Genomic DNA, 19,144 nt, shown 5'->3' on the forward strand with positions numbered 1-19,144 from the left:
AGCTTTTTAGGGGATGTATTTTCAGCTTTTCTCTGTACTTATAAGGCTTTTTCCTATTACCTGTAAATCAAAAGTTGACCTACTCACAAAATCACCAGATTCTAGCATATAAAAGTTTGCTCAGAGTTATGAAATACAGAATGCTGCAAAACGGAGAGAGTAGGCAATATTAGCTTGAAATCCATCAGATTTAAAGGCAGATATGCCAAAGCAGCAGGAGGGAACTGAAGTAAGGGGAAAAGAAAGTAACAAATTCAGAGATAAAAGGTGTAATTGGCCCCATCTGTGGTTTACCTTGGCTACAAGGAACAGATAACTCATACCTAAAAATCAGCACAAAGCACTTAAACCTGTTGTTTAAGGCTTGCTTCAACTTTTGTCCCTGATTCCTCCATTTAGGGGTGTGCAGAGTTCCAGGTGTTTCTTTTCTCAGCTGCAGTCTGACATTCTGCATGTGGCCTCTTCAGTTGTCCTTGTCTTTGAGCAGAGCCCTCACCTCCTCCCTTTGCTGTGTCCTTTTCCCGTGAGTCTTGGGGCTTGTGCCAGAGTGCATCATGTACCAGAGGATGAGTGACTGTGCTGGGGACGCCGGCACGGCCATGGGAAGCTTTGAGGACACCTTGTGCTTGTAGGATAGAAGAGGTGAAATAGTGGAGCAGGCTGGTGACAGCAAGACAAGTCACCCTGCTGTGTTGCTATACTAGGAAATCAAGGAAGTAGGCTTTCTGTGAAGCTTCAAAAGAATGACAGCCCAGTTTTCTTCTATTCTAGATGCTGCTGTGTGCCTCTACAGTGGAGAAATTCACTTGTTGTGAAATACCAAGGTTTCCTCTAAAGAGCATCCCGACTCAGTTTCAGAAACTTTCTCTGACCCTGTGACAGGGTCAGGTAAAGCCACTATCCCTATGATCTATCCAGAGAAGGGAAAGGATGAGTAATTAAGAGGCAACACTACTCAAACAAACACCTGTCTTGGAAGGTATCAAACCCAGAGCACTGTCAAGTGCTGCATAAAGCACTTGACATGAGACATTGCAGAGATTCTGGGCTCCTGCAGATTGCTATTTTGATGGGCAGTAATTGTGATTTCGAAGCAGTGATAGAGCAAGACACAGCAGGCTGCAGTGTTCATAAACTGCCATGTTCTTTGGATCATGGAGACACAAAATGTTTTCTGTTTTACTGAAGTTGATTTCAGTAAAATAATCTTGTTTTGTTTTATAATGTCTTGCTGGGAAACAACTCTACCCCATGAGGGGTGTGGTTAAAATAGCTCAAGGCCTGCTGTGATTGTGCCAAAAAATACCACTGTTTGTATATATGATTCACATGTTGTCTGTCTTTCACAGGGTGGAGCAAGATGAAAAAAAAATATATATTTTTTTACCAGATAAATTATCTTTTTGCTCACAAAGTCTACCTGTCTAAATAGGCTTTTAAGAGACAGGGCAATACTGGTCATACTTTTCATCTTTAGTGATGGTACCAGAATAGTCTAAAAAAATGGATTTCATATAACAACTTGAGGTCATGAAGTACAGACAAAGTGGATGATAAATATGTGTATATAAATAAGGTACCTCTCTAATTATTTAAAGCAGGAAAAGTTACTGAGGCTATATCCTCAGCTGGTGAAAATTAGGTTGGCATAATTTGCTTCAGTTTGGTTTGTTGGTTTACTCTGATTTTCATCATCACATTTAGTGGTTGTAGCTTTTAATCAAAGCAGGACAACAAGAAGAAAACTAGTGTGAACTCTTGGCTCTTTAGCTGTGGAGCAGTTGTTCCATATAATAGGGTTGTTTGTTTGTTAAATAACCCATATGTTATGTTTTAATACAATTACCTAAAAACCCCCAACCAAAACAAACCCAAAGGAAGCAGCGTGGAAAGGATGGTGGTGATCTCTCCTGGTTGACAAGCAAGTATAATTCCATAAGGAACAGAATTTAAGAACTTCTCAAGTTGATTTTGGACAGTGCAGAGACACTGATGCGGGGATGGGAGCTCTGCTGTGGCTGGGATTTTGGGGCCCTGGGGGGTGTTTCTGCCAGTCAGGGCACGGATCACCTGTCCAGGGCCTCCATGCTGGGGCTGCTGCCTTCACTCTTTAGCCTCAGGCATGAATATTTTCTCTAGCAGCCCCATGCCAGTTTCTTATGTGAGGAAATGGCAATATGTAAACTAAAGATGCTCCTATTAAAAAAAAAAAAAAAAAAAATCTCTGACTTGAATCTAAATAGGAATATGGAGAAAGTTCTGCTCTTCTATTTGCCTTGCCTGTGTGAAGACTTTCAGGATTACCTTATTAACAAATTATGCTTTATTTCATTCTCACTTCATTTAAAAATGTTGTTGGTTTTGCTATATTTTTCCATATACTGTGCATTCTTTCCTATGGAATTAATGGACTTAGAAATATAATAGACAAAATAGACAATTCTGTGTTGCAGAAGCTTAATTAAGCTGTTACTCTTCAAAATTTTGATTCAAGTCAATTAAAGACAAGAATTTTTCTTTAAACTCTTTCTGTTGCAAGATTTGAAGGCTGAGGCAGGTTTATTTGGGGCTTTTGAGAACTGGAAATATGTGTGGGGGTGGTTCTCCTGTCTTGAACTTAACAATTTATGAAAAGAAGACAACTTTCTGCTTGAAACCTTTTAAGATGGGGTTTTCTGTCCATGAGTTTCTATTAAAAGTCTGACATCCATCTTGGCTCCATCTGTGGAGTCTCTGAACTAGGTGAAATTGTTGTTTCAACCAATAACATAATTATTCCATTATGGTCTTTCCTTAAAAAAACTTGATAAAAGTAAGGAGAAAATAATTTGTGCACAGAGCTTATCACATATGTATTTACAGGCATTGTGGTAGTGTAATGTGGTAGGAGGTTAAACTTGCTTGTGGTGCACTGAATCAATATTTTTGTCCTAACTACTTACTGTCAATAAATTTTTTTATATGCCTTATATATGAAAACCTCCTTTTTCAGTCAATAAGCAAATATATTCACACTTTGGAAACTTTTTTCTGAACATAATATTTCCTATTCTTCCTCTGCTTTTAACAAAAAAGGGATGTAATGAATTCCTACAGTGATTAACTAAATGCAGAAGTGATGTAAATAACATCATGCTGGTGTGACTTCTAAAGGAGTCTTAAAATGCACGGGGTGCTTGGGAATTCTGACCACTGAGTTCCTTCTAACTTTGTCTTATTTCTGTGGGTTATAGTATTTTTCTTTCATGCATATGTCAGGTTTGATAAAGCAGAAAGAAGTAACAAATAACGAGTAACCAGGTAAAGTTACTGATGAATTAAACATAATGTTTCATCTTAAAATCTTTATTTTTACTTGCTTTTCTGCTGGAGCACCATCCCTTGGTTCAGCTTGGAAATTACATCAATGTTCATGAACTTCCTCACACCAGTGCAGGGTTTTAAATAAAGGTCTATGAAGGGATGATAAGAATCTGCAAGTAAGTGGTGTTGCTTCTTGGCTGGAGTCAAAAATCAGAAATTTTATATATTTTTAATGATAAGCTCAAAGAAACAGAGAATAATGGTAGGAAAGTTTTTAGATCAACTTTGATGTCTTTGTTAGGCCTATACAAAGTAGAGAATTTTTGGTTTTATGAAGTAATTTATGTGACAGCTATACTAATACTTGAAGAACTTATTCAACAAAGACAAAAACTTGAAAAAAAAAAAAGGAAAAAAGTGTCCTTCAAGGAAAGAGGCATGGCTCTATGTATGAAATCTGTCTATGCTCCTTCCAAGCCAGAGATCAAGGAGGATGGAAAAGCTCTGATCCTTGGGTGACAGCTAGAAAGAAGAGCCATGATGAGCACTATTGGTGGGATGTTCACTATGAAGTGCCAGCTTTAAGGCCTGAGTGAAGCTGCTGGTGAGCAGGGGACAGGGTAGCCCAAGGCACGTGGTGGTGCTGAGAGAGGGGCTGAAGTGGCTGAGCTGGGGAAGGGGTGCAGTAGGGAAGAAATCAGTCACATTGTTCAAATCAAATTGTCTCTTCTTTTGGTTAATAATACAGAACAAAGATTTTGGGGACATATAATTTTTTAGATTTGATTGTACCTGCTACGTACATTCTAGATGATTAGTTTTTAAATGACTAGTAGTTTGAATAAGGAGAGCCAAAAAATTATAGCATCTCTGATCTCTGGAAAGGTTCTTACCTCCCAGAGCAGAAACAACCATAGACTCCCAGGCAAACAAAAAAACTCCAAAATTTGCAGTAAAGGAACCAAGGTATTTCACAAAGATGGTTTTCAACTGTCACAGAAAATTCCTAAAGTACTTTTTCTGAAAGGCTGGTCAAATTGAAAAAAAAGTTACAATGATTTAGCAGATCCTTTAAGGAAAATAGTTTTAGTATACTCTGGGGGAGCACAATGTAGTTCAAGTTACTTGGAAATCCAAACCCAGAGTGTTGCTGGGTGGTCCAGATTCAAAATGGAGGGCAAAATGGTTGAACAGTGCTGTTCAGTTAATTGTCTTGGGTCTGGTTATTTTCTGTGTGCATTTACTCATTTTTGTAATGAATGAGCTGGAAGACTGAATAGGGTGACAGCTTTTTAAATCTGGAACACATCTAGGAGAAAATTTGGATGTGTTGGAGGATGGAAATGGAATCCCAAAATTATATTGAAAAATGGGAGAAATACTCTGAAGATGATGGATGAAGTCTGATGGTTATGCTCTGCAGGAGGGAAAGCTAGAACAGCTGGGTATCAAGGTCTGCAGGAAGCAGTGGTGGGCTTCCAGTGGATCATGACCTCTCTAGTTTGTCTAAAGTGGCAAATTTGCTAGTTTTGCCATGGCTGAAAAGAATTGTCATAAGCACTCTAGGGATGTGATCCTGATGAGGCTGTGAGACTGATACACACAGCAGTGCACCCTGCCAGCTGAGTGAGGTAAACTTCTGTGAGCTCCTGAGCAAGCCTCAGCTGCAGTGTGGTTGTTTGCACACTGCAACTCAAGACTGATACAGACAATAAGGGAGATTCTGCAGAGAAGGAAAGAGATCTGTGGTATAGATATAGAAGCTTTACAAAAAAAAAAAAAAGAAAGAATTGGTGAAGACTGAAGGGGGACATCTCTTCAAGGATATAAAATACTGCTGCAAACCCAAAGGGAATGAACCCTTCTCCATCTCCACAATGAATAGGACAGGAAATAATTACAGATTTCTGCAAGAAAAACTGATTTTGGGAATGAGGATGATTACTGTTGGTGCAAAAATGAGTCTTGATGTGGGACATGATTGCCTTTGTCAGTTGTGGAGTGGCAGCAATGACTTGCAGAACTGAAACCTGTCAGGACTGATGGTGGGGCCCAGCAGAACAGTAGAGGGCTGCTTGAAATGTCTTCCAGGTGTGGGTTTGAAACATTGCTTTATCGTTTTTATGATTCTCTAAAGAAAGAACAGAAAATGGAAATGGAGAGTTTCTGCAAGGCCCACACTATTGTGCTTCATTGCTTCTTAGTGTTCTGGTGTACTGGGTGCTATGCTTTGCCTGGTAAACTGATTTTACTGAGTTGGAGCTTTTAGTGATGGAAATGGAATCTCGTAGTGTGTTTTCCCTTCCCATTTAACCTAAGTCAGTCTTCCTATAATGACTACTTTAGTTTGCACAAGGAATATTGGAATCAAACGCTTTGAATTTATTTTGTAGTGTTTCTATACTTCTTTTCATACATAAATCCAAGCAGAATTTGCCACAACAAATTCAAAGTACTAACCATTGTCTATCCTAATTATCTGGGAGTTATCTATATATTTAGTTGGGATTTTTTAAGATTTGGAGTTTCTATAAGTTTTAACATGTCTGATCTAATTTTGGCTTTGCAACTTTTTTTTTGTTGAACATTATGATGAAAGATGAAGGAAAACTCATCTCTTGAGCTGATTACATGATTGTATGAATGTGATAGATTTCAGCGAATCAATTTCAGTTAAAGAATATATCATTCGACAATCAGTCTGTCAAATGAATTCAAAAGCTTGACAAAATCTTTTTGTACAAACAAGTGATTATAAATGGGAAGCTGTTTTCTGGCATACAGGCACAGATCTATGTTTTGCAGAACAGTAAATCCACATTTTTATGTAAGGTTTATTTCATAAGAGCAACAGGTCTTGGTCTTTGACATTTTATTACCCTATGCTTTTCAAACCAACATTTAGTTGGACTTGGTAAATATTGTTGATTATTTTTAGTCATCACAACATGCATGAATCTGTGTTCTCATGGAGGCAGTAATGCATTCATCGTAAATGATACAGAGCTTTGAGCATATTTTAACAGAAATAACCACAGTATACAGTCATTTAAAAACACATTTGCAAAATACTGTTTTGCAACAAAAATGAAATGCTAAGGCTGAATATAGACACAATATTTCAGATATGACAGATTCCACTTTTTTTTTCTCAGTTTCTAACATTATTGTTACGAGTTGTCATGTGTAGCTGAATGCTTGGTGATTCTGAATCCTTGTGATGATGCATTCAATTTCTGCAATGAGCTTTGCACTTAGAGAGGTTGAGTAACACAGAGTTGAGTGTTGGTTTCTTGATTCCTTTTATGTCCTTTGAGTACTGGAACGGATCAGAAGTTCAATAAACTTAGGGGTCTCTCAGAAGATGTGGTGCAGGGTGGGTTTTAAAATTTGGAAGAGGGAATGCATATTTAGAGACAGTGAGTGAGAAAGACAGAGAGGCTTCACTTTCTGTGAGAAACACTTGGGGAGGAGGGAGAAAGGGGAGGGTTTCCCCCACTAATCCAGAATCTAATTTGCTGCTGGAGGCTTAATCATATCCTTGTGTCTGAGGTAATTGTTACCAGCAATTTGGGTGGTTTTACTTCATTTTCTAAAGCAGGCAAGGACAATTTGGAATAAGACTTACCTCCCTGGAGCTGGTCACAGTTTTACCTCATGGAATGCCTTAGCTCATATTCTGCTTTACTCTGTGGGCCTTTTGGGGTCAGGTGAGTGCATCTCTACCAGCTGCTGAGCACAAACTGCACTTTACAAATCCAGGTATTGCTAACCAAATTAGATTACTGTAACACACATTTACAGTACACAACAGTTGTAGCAGGGCCAGCATGTTTCTGGCAGTCTCAACACAATGCAGTAATGCTTTGCTGTTGTACACATGAGGTAGTTTGATGAGTCTTCTGGTGTGCCATTTTTCCATATATTTTGTCTGATGTTACTGATCCAATAGTTAGTTTTACTTTATCTGCTAAATAATACCTGGGATTAACAACACTATTCCTACTTTCAGTTCTTATAAGTACAAAGACAGATCTAATTTTGGTATATCTGTTTATTAAAGTGAATTTATATTTTAAAGGAATTGCACATTTGGAATTAATTTAAATAACCAGTGGACAATGCTGCTGGCTCTGCCAAAGATAGGAGCAGGCATACTTCTCTGGCTGTTTAAATACAGACAAGTCTAGGTCCAAAAGTCCTTAATAGGGCAGTTTTGGAAGCTTGCCTCCTGTCTCTATTCCCCAAAAGTTGTATTTTGATTTTAGTATTCATAACCAGCCATTGATTTTTCCAACCTAATTTCCTCCCTGATGTATTTAATATCAAGCCAGATCTGCCATCTATCTACAAATCACCCTGGCTTTACAAGCCAGCTCTGCCATCCATCTACAAATCATAATGGCTTTAGTCAGGAAATTAGAAGTAGGCTTAATTTTTTTTGAAAGTAAAGGATTCTTAAACCACTTACTTCAGCCCTCTCTCATGACTCAGCTTGTGTTTCTATTTGTTGCAGCTCCTGGCTCGTGGACTTCATCAAGTTATAACATACAGCATATTGTAGCTGATTCAGATTCTGGCAATCAGAATGGTTGGTTGCATTTTTTCTTTTGAAAGAAAGAGTTTCATTTTTGGGTAATAATTCTAGAAATATGCATTTTAATGACAAGACAGTCAAAATCAATTGCATTAGAAGAAAGAAACATACAGTGTTACAACAGTACCTCTTTAATAAAGAACAGGAAACTATTTAAAATTAATTACTGATAATTAATGACTGTAATTATGTCCTGAGTTTCCTTGATATGATAAACTGTATAATCAAAACCTTTTTCTTTGTAAAAGTCCTCTCAGAATATATTACCAGAAGTAAAACTGAAGTTATAGTAAGAATAAAAATGTTGAAGTTAAATGATCTTAATTTCTGACGGATTTTGAAGATAATTCTAAAGCATCACGATTGTTCCAGTTAAGCATATGCCAAAGCCACGGCTCCCAGTGGGTTCCCGTCACAGAGGGATAATCCATCACCTTTGTCTTTGCTGCTGAGAGCAGAAATTTATGAAAATCAGCATTTGGGAGTTTACATGGACACACTGTGCCCTGGAATTCAATAGCAAATTTCAGATGCTCTGTTGGTATTGATTAATGTTTACGATCACCCTATAAATATCTTGTTACTATTATGTATTAAGCTTATAATACTTAATATAGAATATTCATCAGCATAATATATACAATCTCATGTTCTCATGCTTTGGTTTCATATGACAGTATATTTTTATGCTACTTTGGGGGTGGAAAGACCAGAGAACTACTTTTAGAAGAGGTAGGTATGCACCCAGATGGGTTTTCTAAAGCATCTGAAAAACAGCAAAGTCTTACCTTTGAACTGTGAAAAATTTTCTAGATTTGAAACTCTTGTTGGGGCTATGTTCACAAGTTTTTAATCACATAGGGCAGTATTTCCTAAAGGGACAGATTCAGTTTGTGTTTCTGATGTTATTGCTGGAAGAGGCACTTTCCCCTACAAATAGCTCATTGGTGCCCTCCCCAGCAGGGTGCCCTGCAGGGTTCACCCATTGAACTGAACCCATTGAAACTCCCAAGTACAGAGCTATACATTGTCAGAGAATTACCTTGAGCTTCTGCACATAGATTAAAAAACTAGAAGACTAAATTGTAGAAATCTTAGCTTAAAAAAAAATCTACCCTCTAAATGAAACATCATTAAAATATCAAAGTCTGAAAAAGTGTGTCCGAGATGGTAAGGGTCAAGAAAGGTACCACCTGAAAACAGCTAAGAATTATTGAGCAGACAGTGGATCTATGCACCTGGAGCACATGAGCATCAATACCAGCATTATCAGTAATGTCTGTCTGTGGTGCAAATCAGCTGTAGCAGGCAGGTTTTTTGTTTGGTTTTTTTTTGGGGGGGAGGGGGGGGGGCTGTTGTCCCTCCAGTATTTTTCCTGAAAGACTAGATGGTCTTGCCCTTCCTGTTATGAGATCATTGCATAGTTTTGCTTATACTTATTGCTTGTGTGTATAACTTTTATGCTCCTTATAAACTAATGATGTCCTACAGAGATATTTACAAAGATGACTCAGTTTAGTTGTGTTTTGAACAGATTTCTTGTAATGTATCATTTATAGGGAAAGGAGAATTCATCTGATAGAAAAAGAAAGCTGATGCTCTACAAAATGTTCTTTGCCGCCAAACCTTTCTTGCATATGGACTGGCTCTGTGTTTTGACAGTGTGTGAGGGGAATACCAGATGTCAACTAATCAATGTATACAGCACTCAAAAAATGTTTATTTACCATAAGTTAATAATTTTTTTTTTTCTGTGAGCTGCTGGAATGAGCTGTTCAACAGCTCCATTTAGTTATTGCTGGGTCTGCATCCTGAACTGAAAGGGAGGAGACCCTACTGGAAACAGAAACCTTTTATCTCTTCTCCATGAGAACATCAAGTCTTGGGGAATTAGATAAGGGTGTTGAAAAAGCACCAAGGGAAAGTTTAAAATGTTGTTATAAATCACTACACTACATAAAAAGTCAGTCATGTACAACACCTCAGGATTTATAGATCAGAAGTATAAATTTCAAGTAAGTTAAAATTTTTCTATATAGGTAACAGAGCAGTGGACTTCGAATCACTTGGCTCTACACCAAAAAGTTTGAAGATTTTAAATATTTATCAAGATATACCTTTTAACCTTCACTCCCACTGCAAAGCAGCCTAAACTCTATCCAAATCATTAAATTAATCCTTAGTGGCCTCTTCAAAATCAAAATTTCATTTCTTTAGCATGCAAATGATACTATTAATGCTTGAAAACGTACACTACAAAACAGCTCTCATCCACCTCTCTATTTTGGTCTTGTTTGAAATCTTCAGCACTGGTAAACTATAGACACAGGACATAAAATGTAATTTCAAATTAATTATTGCAGTTAGGTGGCAAGAACTAGCTGTATTTGAAGGATAAAAAGATTAGTCTTTTTATCTGCTTTATGCTGCTGAAAAGCATATGTGGACATTGTAAAATGAATGCTCTAGGAGGAAAATGTATAATGCTATGAAAGATTTTACTATGGCTTTGATTCTGCGGTAAGTTTTGGGATTGCCTCTTTTAACACAGTTCAGGAGAGTCAGTTTTAGAACAGGGCTGCTGAGTTCTTCCCTTGCCTAGAGAACTTGGTGCCAGGAGAACCCTGGGGTCACCCTGGCTCCAGCTCAAGTGCCCTGGTTCACCTCCTGAACTTGGGTTTTCAGTGGCAGCTGCTTGGTGAGAGGGACTTGTAGGTTCCCCATCCAAGTACCCAGTGCCCATGGCTGTGTTGAGCAGGATTTTGTAACCTCCCTGTGAGTGCATCTTCTTGAGGTGCCCCATGCTGGGGGAGCTGAGGTCTGTGCACAGCTCTGCTGAGGCTGCATCTCCCTGAGTAGCCACAGCCTCCCTGGGTGCTGCTGGTGCCTGGCTCGTGCTCCCCACCCACCCTGCACCTCCCAGCCCTGGGTGCCCAGCCTGTGTGTGGCATTAGTGAAAGGTGGCACTGGGGTCTCTGCCACCTTCTTGTCCAAGCTTGGGAGGTCACTTGAGGCTGAGCCTGGAGCACTGCCAAACCTAGCAGCCAGAAAGGTGAAAGCCTGGGCTGTTGGCATGACCTGGAAGGGGAGCTGAGCAGTCCTGGCACCTGCTGCTACCCTTCTGGATGCCAAAACAGGCAAGTGAACATCATCATGTTATGGCTTTTCCCCCTGGCTCTTGCCTTAGTTTCAGCTACATGGGTGGCTGAGGGATGGCATTGGGCAGGAGAAATGCTGTGCCCACAGTTATCCACAGGGAGTTGTCAGCAAGGAGCTGGGAACTGCAGCTTCTGAGAGTGTCCATGGGGGTCTGAGCAGGCTCTGGAGTGAGGGGAATGCCTGAGAGCAGCCCAGAGACCTGAAAGCCCAGCAGACAAACCCCTTCTGCTTCTGTGCCCCTGGGCTCCGATCACTTCACCTTTCCCTGTTCAGCCCAGCCTCTTTGGCTTTTCTCCATTTGGAGATATGTTTTAAAAACATCTTCCTATGCTGAGTTTAAAAACTTTTTGATCATCTGCTGTGAAGTTAGGAAGTCCAGGCAGGTCTAATGGAAACCTGAGGCCAAGCTGGGGTCCTGTCACAAACTGTCAGGTCCTTAAGTTTTCATGCAGTTAAAATGAGTAAAGATGCTGATGAGAATAATTGAATGATGTGTAGAGAAGGGCTAATGCTAAGTAACCTGAAAGACATCTCTTATTAAATGGGTTCCTGTTCTGGTTTTGGGACAGGTTCCATATTTTGGGAAGCTTTAGTTCAAATCTAGACAGCCTGTGGTCAGTCTTTTGCTGCTTATGTGAAAAGAGAAAGGCCTCATGGAGTTATTGCAAAACTAAATGAAAATTCTTTAATTGCTTCAGGAAGAGTTGGAGTTGAAATGCTTCAACACTTTATGATTTTGGGCAATTAACATTTACTTTAGAATCAGAAATCTTTGTGCTGTATTTTTGCATGCCAACTTTCCTTCAAATATTTACAATGCTTTCAAGGTAAGGTGAACTAGAGTAGTGTTGAAAACTGAACAAGGACATCCAAACAAGTGCTTGTTATGGTTGATTGCTGCCTTTGTACCGCATTATGGGAGCAATATTTTGACATATTGAAAAATAATAATACTTCAAAATACTTAGCTAAATTATTAAAATGGTTAGTATTTCTTAATTTATTGATTTTGATAACACTATAATTTTTCCTCTTCTGTCACAAAAGTAATACCAGCTTCTCTGGTAGGCTAGAGCACAGTGAGCTGGGGAGGAGCAGAGAGGGGATGATTGGACAGGAAAATGTTCTGGTGCTCTCCAGCCTATACCCAGCTCCTCATAGACCCAAGTATGAGGTTACAGCTGAGGCAATTGTGAGAATGTTTGTGATGGTTCTCTGCTCTCTATGCTGAGGTGATCTCAGCACTGGGAAGAATTTTTTACTAAGTAGTAACTTGCCTATAATATTGTTGACTAAGTTTTGAAGTGTCATGTTGGATGGAAAGGATTTTGATTATTGTTTTACCAGACAAATCCATTATGAAGACCTGAAAAAAATTGTTCTTAGTTCTGTTCCCTAACAAAGTATTCTTAAATAAAAGCTAATTATAGTGGTTTTGGTCTTAAATATGCACACACAGGTAAGGTCAGTACTGTTTTGGTAAGCATATCTGTCAATGAATGCACAGGTTTGAGAAGGATGTAGATATCAGAGCTGAGCTGTAAAGCCACAGTCCTACTGGAAAGTAGGCATTTCTTGTAAATGGAAATTATTGAAATTACATTTCTGAATTACTGACAAAATAAGAAAAGCAAACATGTATTTGGTCACATTGTCTTTTTAAAATAGCTTTCTTTTACCCATATCCACAGATCAATAAAAGATACAGGAAAAGATAACAGCTATTGTACTTACAGCAGGGAGGTTCCTTCAAGCTCATCCTTTTCAGAAAGCAAGCAAGCAAAATTTTTTTACATTTGTTATACCTATGACATAATCTTTAAAATATGATATGTGGTAGCATGTTAGCAAGTCATGTTATATATTAATAAAAAACTTTGAAAATATTATAATATTTGGGTATGAGGAAAAAAGACTAATTTAGTTGAAAGATTTACATAAAACCATACTCTTGTTGATGTTTGATCCCAGATTTAACATCATGTGTCATGGGATACCATTCAAAATCTGTGCTTGTCAGTATTCCTGGATGTTGGGGATAAAAGAGGCACACTCTTGTCTGAGATCTGGGAGTTATGGTTTTTGCCCTGTAAGATCACACTGACCGCTCAGTCATTTTTTTTCTGAGGATCTAATTCTGTTTGATACATTTCACAACTCCTTGAACAATCACTCCAAGCTCTTTGGCCCCCACCCTGCACTCAGGCTGATCCCTGACCACAGAAGTTGAGCCACTGTTGGGGGAGGACACTGTGACTGCTGCCCTGTGACCCTGGCCTTGTGTTTCTTTACATTTTGAGAATTTCAAGATTGTTTAACTCACACACAACTTCCATTAGAAATGTCTAGGTAAGGAACAGCACTAGATTTCTGTGAGGGTAAAAATCCCCTCTGAGGTGGAAAAATGCTCTGCTGAGGGTTGGGTAGATACAGAGCAGAATGGAGACTGTGTAGATTGCATCTAGTGCCATAGAGGGCATGTGAGATGGACCATGAGTGAACTGAGGTTCCAGGCAAAACTACTGAGCTTTTAGATCATGCTGTTCCCTTCTCCTGCTCTGGGGACAAAGCTTTCTGTAGAAGGAATTTAAGAAGATCGAGGGAAAGCAAAGGAAAGGAATTATCTTTGGTACTACATGGCTCCCAGCAAATCATTTCGCTTGGAGTTACAACTGTTTGTTGGAAAGACCTACTTTTGGGAATCTTAAAGCTATAATCAGAGGAGAATCTGAATTTTTCTAATTTTTTTCTGTAGCTAGTATGGAGATTAAGCATATTTACTCTATGATTAAATTTAAAGTTTTGAACTGGTTTGATATAAAACCAATTTATAAATATCAACAATATTTCTATAGTTGATCAAAAAATATTAAATTCAAGCTAGTTTGAAAAGAATGTCATTTTCTTGTTGAAATCAATGGAATTGAGCTTCTCTTTTAACTTCAGTTTTCTCTGTCGGCAGAGATATTTTAAAATTTCTAGAAAGAGAAACATGATGGTAAATTTAAAAAAGAGAAGAATGGAGAAAAACTTACTGATGAAAATGTTGATCATTAAGGAGAATTTTTCTTAGTCAAGGTCTTGTTCTATCAAGTGTTGGCTTTGCTGTGTTTTATTGAATCATGGGGCAACCACCATATGTCCCTGAGTTTCATACCCTTTATATATCTAGAATAATCATCCTCCCACCTACTTGCCTAACAGTTTGCCAGAGATGCTCTGCTTTATGTAAATATAATACTTTGTATTATACTTCATATTTAATGTAAATAAAGTAACTTGCTGTGTACTAACACATAGAGAGAGTCAGATTGACATTTTAGAACCTGGATAAATAACTCATACTAATAACCCTTCTACAGACAGCATCTGCTATCCATGTGAATAACTTCTGTACAACTTGGCCATTTTTCTAACACTTGTACAATTAGCATGGCATATGTCAGAGTACCAGGAGTTTGTATTAGTATTTTTTGAAAGACCTTATGATGAATATTGACATGTATATTTTTTCTGTTGAGCTAATACATAACAGATCACTATCTATGCATACCTGCTAGTACTATAAACCACCTAAGGAATTTTAGTTTAGATCTCTGTGTGTTGTTGTGGGGATCAGTGATTTTTGGATTCAGAACCTGTCTCAGCCACAAGTTATTTTTTGAGATGGTTTTTCAGAAAAACAAAATGGGATTTTTGCATTGTTTCCTCATTAGTGAAGTTGTTTGCATATTTATCTGAAGCTGAAAGTTTTAGTAATATAGTCAATGAGTGCTTATATGTTAATTTACAGAGGTGTAGGAATACTAAATTGGTTTATCCACAAATATAAAAGGATGAGACTGTATAATGGGCATTCACTGATACAACAGCAAGACAGTCTTATGAATTAAGATCTCAATTTCAAAGTATTTAGAAATTAAATAGGTATTCTCTTTTATTTGTCCCTGGAAATTGTCACAGGCATCATAATGATTAGTGTTTTCATAAGAAAAATATTAATTACTTAAAAGAATGTGCTGGTTCCTTACTAGACCTTCCAATCATTCTTTCTAGTTTACACAGTCTATTACTCTAGAGGATGAAATCCAGAAGTCTTCACTCAGTATTTATGCAGTTTCAATTGAAATCAAAGCCCCACTAGCTTCAGTAGGACTTTTACCTAAACCAATTTCTGAATAAGCACTTCAGAATCTGGACCCTAGTGGAAATATGTAATCTGAATTTAAAAAGAATTGCTCTGAGTATACAGAAAACTATAAAGTTCAGCAGCTGAAGAAGAGAATTCACAACATCCTAGGTTTTAAATTATTAATTCCTATGAATTTGTTATCCTCTACTTTCCTTCAAAACTTTTTACTGCAAAGGAGATTATCCTTGATGCTGTTGGGTTTCTGTCAGAGATGCTTGCAGTGCTCTTCCCCAGCAAGTGGGTCTGGTTACTCTTTGCTAACCAGTCCCCTGCTTATGCCACACAGCCCCAGAGAGCCCCAGGTCAGCTGGAGTTCCTTGAATTGGATGAAGGATGAAGGACTCATCCAGGAATAAGGCCTCGTGCTTATGAGTTGGCACAGAGCCAGGGCTCCTCTGTGCACCTCAGGTGAAGGCTCTGCTTGGATGCATTCAAACTTTGAACAGTAAACTTGAATAGTAAAAATTATGATAAATATTATTGGACCATATGCTAATGCTCCTGTATTTGTTGTTGCCTGCAATATTTCATGTCTATTTAAAGGTAGGATTCAATATTTGATCTTATCTAAGGCTAAGCAAGAAGGGAATTGCACAATACGCACATTTCATCAGCCTTCTTTATCTTCCCTGTTTTCCATATTTTCAAGCAGCAGTGATTTGGCTAGAAAAATATTCCTTTGTGTGAATGACTTTTCCCATAGTAGTCTAAAATAAGACCAGATTAATATGGAATTTCCTGGCTTTTTTGAGTTTTTTGACTCTGACAGTATTCGGTATTGGCAATACTGCCCTTGTCCAGCTAGGTGACAGACTTAATATGGGTGACACATTTATATAGAGCCTTATCTGGGTCACCAAGTTACTGATTTGATAATTTAATGGTATCCAAAGAATACCTTTCCTTTCTTTGCTGCCTTATGGGAGCATGTTCTCTCTCAGGATAATTGCCTCATGAAGGTCCAGCCTTTTCCTAAAGTTAGGGAAGAGAAGTGCTCTAAGACAAATGAAGTAAGCAAATATCTCTGATTTATGTGGTATGGTTGTTTCACTCTCTATAAATTTCTAGATATATCAGTGTTGGAACAAGGGAGTAGTTCAGAGTATATTATGTAAATAAAAAAAAATCAAAATCATCAAGGAAAACTTTATTTAATCAAACATTTTGAAAGAAACACTATTGAGTATGGTAATGCTCTCATTTTCCTTTGTGTGCACTTTGTTTGCATTTCATGGGTCTTGGAGTACTGAATTCTGCATTCATATGAGCTGGAATGGGTGATAAAGTAGAGTAGTGAATATTGTCAGTATTTGGCATTTGGAAACCAAAATATATATTTTGGTTCAAGTATAAGTGTGACTTGATGTGTTTGTTTCCTACTTCTATAAGTGTAGCTCACCACATTCTTTTTTCAACAGTCACAAGTTCTGAATCTCAAGTCCTAAAGACTTTGGTTTAATGGGTTCAGATTTTTTGGTTTAGAGAAATTAAGTCTTGCAAAAAGTTGTTTTACAGGAACCTAGTGGAATAATAAATGAAAAACTGGACACAATAGTAGGATGAGCACAGCCTGTGTATATTTAAGAATTTGGGTCTAAACCTGTTACTGAAGATAACAAACTTCAAAGTGAGTGTGCTGTATTATCCAAAGAGCCATATGGTGCTAACAACTTTGCTACTTGGATCAGTCTACCACTCAGATGACAGACAAGTAAGAAAATGGAACTTGATCATTTGTGAAGTTAGTGAAAGGTCTGACACTGAGTTTGATCAGAAAATACAGGACCTTTGCTCCCTGCCTGATACTTTCTACAAAACCTCTGTATTTTGAAAAGTCTCATACTGATACTTAACTTCTTTGAAAATGTATATATATTTAGAGAAGTAAGAAATTATAAACATATGAGAAAATGGAAAGAAAACCCCCCACAAAATTAGAATAGTCTCTGAGGGCATGAGGAAAAAGGCCTTTATTTTTAGCAAATTATTATGTTTTATCTTATGATGTTCTTAGTAGTTCTTTTAATCCCCTTGGTCTTAAATGGTATCAGTATTACAATATACAATCATCCAATACACATTAGGAAGCTGTAAAAAAATAACTGCCTTCTTCAAACGTTTTCTAATAAACTTAAATTTAGAAGTGTTCTCCATTCCTTAGTACAAATAAAACAGAAGATAAGTTTTGAAAAAAAGTAATTTTTCAAAATTAGTTGTTGAATTGAATTTCCTCTTTTCTATAGTCAGGCGATAAAATCAGATTAGTCTGTGTGGGTTTCTCTTTCAGTAGCATAGGGAATCCTCCATAATGACCCAAGCAGTTAATGAGCAGTGATAGTTTCTTGTGCCATTGCTTCTGAACACCATTTTGTTCTGTACTGGAGTCAGTTAGAAAAAAACCTTTGAAATACAGAAGTGAAGCACAAGAACTGGAAATTTACTGGTCATTTTTCATTAGCTATTTCTCTGCAGTATGGAATAACATCACATGATGACCAAAAACTGCCTAAAGCCTGTCTGGTAGGCAATATAGGTGCTACAGAATCCAAGGAGTTAGTGTGCTGAGGGAGAATTTGATCCAAAATGGGAAGGTATTGCATGAATTCTTAAAATCATACTTTTCTCTTTTTTTCTATAGGTAGGCTGGGGATATTTTTAAAATCCTCCCACCAACCTGCCAAATCACAGGATGGAGTTACTCAGTGTCTCCTTTCCATTGAATGTTTTGCCACATGCAAACTTTCCTCTTCTGTCTCAGTGTACTTGTGTGTTTTGCTAGGCTTACTTTCAAAGGTAGGTATTTTGCTAACATATGAAACTGCAAGGAAACTTAATGATATAAATGACAGAGTTCAGAGTCACAGGTCTAATGTCTTTATCTAGGGGTACATTTCTTATCATGGTGTGGTGTGATTATGATAGGAATTGCTTTTTATTGTTTTATTCCCTGCAAATTCAGCTCAAAGAAAACTAACTAATTATAGGTTCTAATTATAATGGATTTTTTTTCTCCTCATTTTGTGTGGATTAGAATCAAACTGAATTATAATATCTCTGATTTCTTTTCTTTGCCTTAGGAATAGGGGAAGGTTAAATGTATCCAACAGCATTTTCTCTGTGGAAAGAAGCTATCACAGAGTGAATTGCAGCTGCAAATGTGTGTCACCAAAAGCCCTTTCATCCTGACTCACAGCTTCAGTGTCAATAGCTATTATCCCTGGACTAGTAGTTTGCAGTTCATGTCAAAAGCACCTGATGTGTTGCTGGAACCATGAAATAGATCAACTGATAATGAAGATTACTGTTGGTTTACAAAGTTTCCTAATCTAGCTGTATTAATAATTCCTTTGAATCCAGGTGATTTTGTCAGAAGAAAACAGTCTCAGTGTAGATGTTTAAAGGGACACAGAAGGAGATGAGGCTGTTTTGGTATGACAGAGTACCAGTTTTAAAGCTTTGCCTACTTTGCTTACTTTGAAATGCCAGCAGATTGAACTTGTTATTATTGGGTCTCTTTCTGTTGATTTCAATAGTCTTATCTAGAAGTAATAAAAAACTATGTCCAAAACAAAACAGAAAAAGCCAATCAAAACCTGCAAAAGCAAGAATGCATGTTTTTTAGAAAAGGTTAACTAGGAAGCTTTGGTATTTATTGAACAAAAAATATAGGTAGGATATTTCATCATTGGTTTTTTGGGGGGGTTCAAAATTTTTTTCCTAACTTTTCAGCTGAAGAACTGAGACGTAAAATTTCCTTGTTTAATGACTGGACAAATACTAAATAACTCTACTCATAATTTAATTCATTGAAATTGTATTCTTATATTCTCTTAGGAGAATTTCAGATATCACTACTCGCTTTCATGAGGCTAAAATATTTCCTGGGTGATACT

At 37.5% G+C, this 19,144-nt stretch overlaps 1 long non-coding RNA gene across 4 annotated transcripts in view; it reads left to right on the forward strand.

Moving 5' to 3' along the window:
* The window catches only part of LOC139594261 (uncharacterized), a 122,307-nt gene that overhangs the window by 88,379 nt on the left and 14,784 nt on the right, over positions 1-19,144 (forward strand). For 3 of the 4 annotated variants that reach the window (XR_011680564.1, XR_011680565.1, XR_011680562.1), the window contains exon 2: positions 17,890-18,044. The exons of the other annotated variant lie outside the window; for it this stretch is intronic. This is a non-coding gene — a long non-coding RNA (uncharacterized lncRNA). The remainder of the gene's footprint in view (positions 1-17,889; positions 18,045-19,144) is intronic. 4 annotated transcript variants of the gene reach the window in all.

Source organism: Agelaius tricolor, unplaced genomic scaffold, assembly GCF_023055355.1.
Source record: "Agelaius tricolor isolate 1412-34295 unplaced genomic scaffold, bAgeTri1.0.p SCAF_11, whole genome shotgun sequence".
NCBI classification, from domain to species: domain Eukaryota; kingdom Metazoa; phylum Chordata; class Aves; order Passeriformes; family Icteridae; genus Agelaius; species Agelaius tricolor.